The 3,797-nt window shown below is 42.4% G+C and overlaps 1 pseudogene; it reads right to left on the minus strand.

The window, feature by feature from the left end:
• Nucleotides 1–590: 590 nt before the first annotated feature.
• LOC103115283 (inactive ubiquitin carboxyl-terminal hydrolase 54-like) lies at nt 591–3,245 on the minus strand (annotated as a pseudogene).
• Nucleotides 3,246–3,797: the final 552 nt, after the last annotated feature.

Genomic DNA, 3,797 nt, shown 5'->3' on the forward strand with positions numbered 1-3,797 from the left:
TACTAGGGAAAGAGAGAGGCAGACCGGGAGTATGGATCAACCAGTCAACCCCCATGTTCAGTGGGGAAGCAATTACAGAAGCCAGAACTTCCACCTTCTGCAACCCACAATGACCCTGGGTCCATGCTCCCAGAGGGATAGAGAATGGGAAAGCTATTGGGGAGGGGATGGGATATGGAGATCGGGTGGTGGGAATTGTGTGGAGTTGTACCCCCCATCCTATGATTTTGTTAATGTCTCCTTTCCTAAATAAATAAACAAATTAATTTTTAAAAAAGGACCAGGAGCAGTGAAATTGCAGTTGTATAAATCTCCAGAGCTGTAAAAAAAAAAACAATGACATAAAATGACTCAAATAAAATACTAAACAGTGGTAGGTTCATTTTGCTAGATGAATGAAAATTAGAATTTATAATATTCCCTCTCAAAATTCCAGGTCTTATTAGAACTTTCTGGCACCCCCATGAGAAACTGCCAACTCTATGCCAAGGTAAAACAGCACAATCTTAAAAAGATTATAGGGTACCAACTCTGCAATGTAACAGTTTCATGGAGAATGCTGTGACTAGGGAAGGAAAGGGTTGACATTACTACTTGTTGTGCTGTGGGGTTTTAGCCCTTATGCGTTCTCTTTGGGGAGCATCTGCTAGAACAAACAGAAACTCCTCTCTCCCTGTCCTCCTATGCCCAGGTTGTGGGGCATAACTGCTTTGCCACGAGTCATTATTGAGGACATATCTACTCTTTGAGGACCAGGTTTTTGAGACCCTGGTATAGGACCGGAATTCCAAGCTGACCTCAGAGGTACATGATGACTTCTTGATGGTGAGGACATGGGGTATATGGTGGGAGGGTGGGAAGGTGAATGGAAAAGATCTCCCTAGGACTGAGCATGAGGAACCTGAAGACCCTAGTGTCTTTCTGACAGTGTGGCAATGTGGGTTAGCTGAGGCTTGCATCCTGGAGTGGTAAGGAACCTGGCACCAACATGCTGGTTAGCTTCTGACCATGGTTCCCAGGAGGCTTCTGTTCTGAAACGATGAGGAAGACTCCGGTAGTTCGAAGTCCTTCCTGTATATTTAATCTCTTGGGAAGTTTCACCCCTGTCACACATAGCCAGAAACTGCTGGATACTCCTTCAAGTTCCTGGGGGTCTATGGGGGCTCCCCTGCTATGCTGGGCATCAAGACATCTGGGGACAGGAACTGAGGTTGGGTTGGGTAGAGTTGGGGCCCAAGGAGAAACACAGGAGGGTCATGGATGATAGGGAGGGAATAGGAGCTGGAACAACAGTGCCTGGTTTCCAAAGGTTTTTTCCTCATGTTTGATGAATTCTGAGATGCAGGCACTGTGCTGGTTTTATGGAAACTGTGCTCCATTTCTGCTCTTGAGGTCTTTGAGAGACCGAGGTCAGGGGCTGAATGCAACCTCCTCCCCATGGCATCTGCAGAGCCTGTTTGGCTAAATAGATGCCGAGCCACATTCTGCTGTCCCCATCCAGAACAGCCCACTTGAGAAGCCTGAAGACTGGTCTGATACAGAGACTCCAATTCCAAGGTCTCCTATTCTGTGTCTTGATTCCAATGCAGATGCAAAAGGAGGTGGTTTCTTTCTGGATAAGCTAAACAGGTATGGGAATCATGGGAGGAGGACTTTATTCCTGGCCCAGGGACTCCATGTTTTAACTGAGAATCACAGAGTCTTGTAACATTTACCCAGGAATCTAAAGGCAAGGAAGTACCCAAGTCAGCACTGTTGTCCAGCTCCTTAGGCCTAACATAACTCACTTGGGACAGTTTTCCTTGGTACAAACCTGGCTCTGTCAATCTGGGCTGTCCTCCCCTAGAAGTTTCACCATTAAGAAAGCCAGAGTTCATAGCAAGAGAAAGACTATCAACAGGTTCTTCCCAAGAAGGCGGTCTGCTGTCCCTACCATCAAGAGAAGGTTGCTGTCTTGCCAAAGGCCAATGGCCTTTCCCTTGGCCCTGTGGGAAAGGAGTCTTAGAGTCAGGAAGGGAAGAGCTCTTTCTCAGACTATTTGGCAAACTTCTTTCCTGGGAAATTAGACCATCCTTTGTGGAGGCACCATGCATCTTCTGGAACTTCTCTGCTAGAGAACAAACAAGACCCTTAGTGTTGGGAAGGTCTGGCCTATAGGGCTCCTCACTACCTTAATCCACTTGTGGAGTCAACAAACTTTTGAGATTGTTGGCTTGGAGACATTGGTTAGTTTTCTACACAGTATCTATTACATTTCTTAATTTGTTTTGTATCTTTGGTTAATCTCTAGAATCCTTATATTGTTTTTTTTTGAAATATTCTTATCATTAATTTTTGAAGAAAAGATACAGCTATCTCTTCATTCTGCTCTTCTGGAAGAACCCTTTCAATACCTACAATTTTTGTCTTGTCGTATAGCTATATGACACCCTTAGCTATAACTTCCTATGATGGAGTTAAATTTCTTTTTGATATCTTAACATAGGCTTCTGTGCCACTTCAAAGAAGAATCTTGCTCATTTACACAAGTAAGTTTCTGCTTCATGACCTGACTTTCTCACCAGACTCTAAGCTCTCAGACAGCAGGGCACATGTCTCTCTGTTCACTGCTATGCCCTTCAGCTAACATAGCATCTGATGCATAATAAATACTCAGTGAAAATAATGAATTTACTTAAATAAATCAAATTAAGTTTAAAACCATAAACTCATTTGTCTTGGGTAGCAATTGTGATTTCAATATGGAGACAGAACTGTAGTCATTTGACTGCTTCTAGCCTTAGTTTCTGACTCATGTCAATTACACCAAAAATGGTGATAGCAGGGAGAATATATATCTCCAAACATCACAACACAGTACTTATTCCTATGGAAGGGGCACATGGATGCAAACACACAGCAAGAGAATTACCACTAGATACATGAAATAGAGTGACTTTGACTTATCAGCATTAGCATAGAATAACTCTGAAAATACAGTAACCATGATGTAGTAGTAGTAAATTTCAGCACCTACACAAAAGCATTGTATAAACACCTCACACAGTAGGTGAGCTATCTCCTAGCCCCCATACTCAGCCCACTGAGTTAGTACGAAATGAGATTAAACACAGTTGCCTGATATGTTAAAGAAACCAACTATCTGACTAGATTATTGTAAGAGCTGAATAGAATGATACATTTGGAAATACCTCACAAACTGTCAAGTGCTTGTATAGTTGGATGACAGACAAGATGGCTGTCATTGAGACGACTGTGGGCAAAGGCAGACTAGCACAAGAAGTACAAGTCCAGCAAGTACACTTCTCCTGCATGTTTCCATTTGTCCTTATCTGCTCTACTAAATTTGTTTTTCAAGTCATTCAGAGAATTCACGAGTTGCCAGACATTTTGCCTCTCCTGGTTCCCTAGTAAAACACAACCTGCCAGGACAGAGCTCCACAGTGCTAATCAGAAGAATGCCCCTCTAAAGAAAACAGAAAAAGTTGCAGTTCTTTCAACCAGAATATCATAATTCCACCCTGCCTTTCCTGTTGCCATGGGACAAGCTGAGGAGGGATAATGTCTATTTAAGCCTGTAAAGGCTGATTTTATCTCACTGTCCAGAGCCTTAAGAGAAGAATGGAAAGAAAAAAAGAAAAGAGAGAAAAAAAGAGAAGGAGAAAAAAAGCTCTCTGTTATTCTGATAATAAAGAATGTTCTCTTAATTTCCTATTGTTGTGTGCAAGATTTAGTGCTTGCTCTTTAATTTCAGTGTCAGAATGTGAGCTGTAATTAATTTTCATAAAATGGAAAGC

This window comes from Erinaceus europaeus, chromosome 3 (assembly GCF_950295315.1).
Source record: "Erinaceus europaeus chromosome 3, mEriEur2.1, whole genome shotgun sequence".
NCBI classification, from domain to species: Eukaryota; Metazoa; Chordata; class Mammalia; order Eulipotyphla; family Erinaceidae; genus Erinaceus; species Erinaceus europaeus.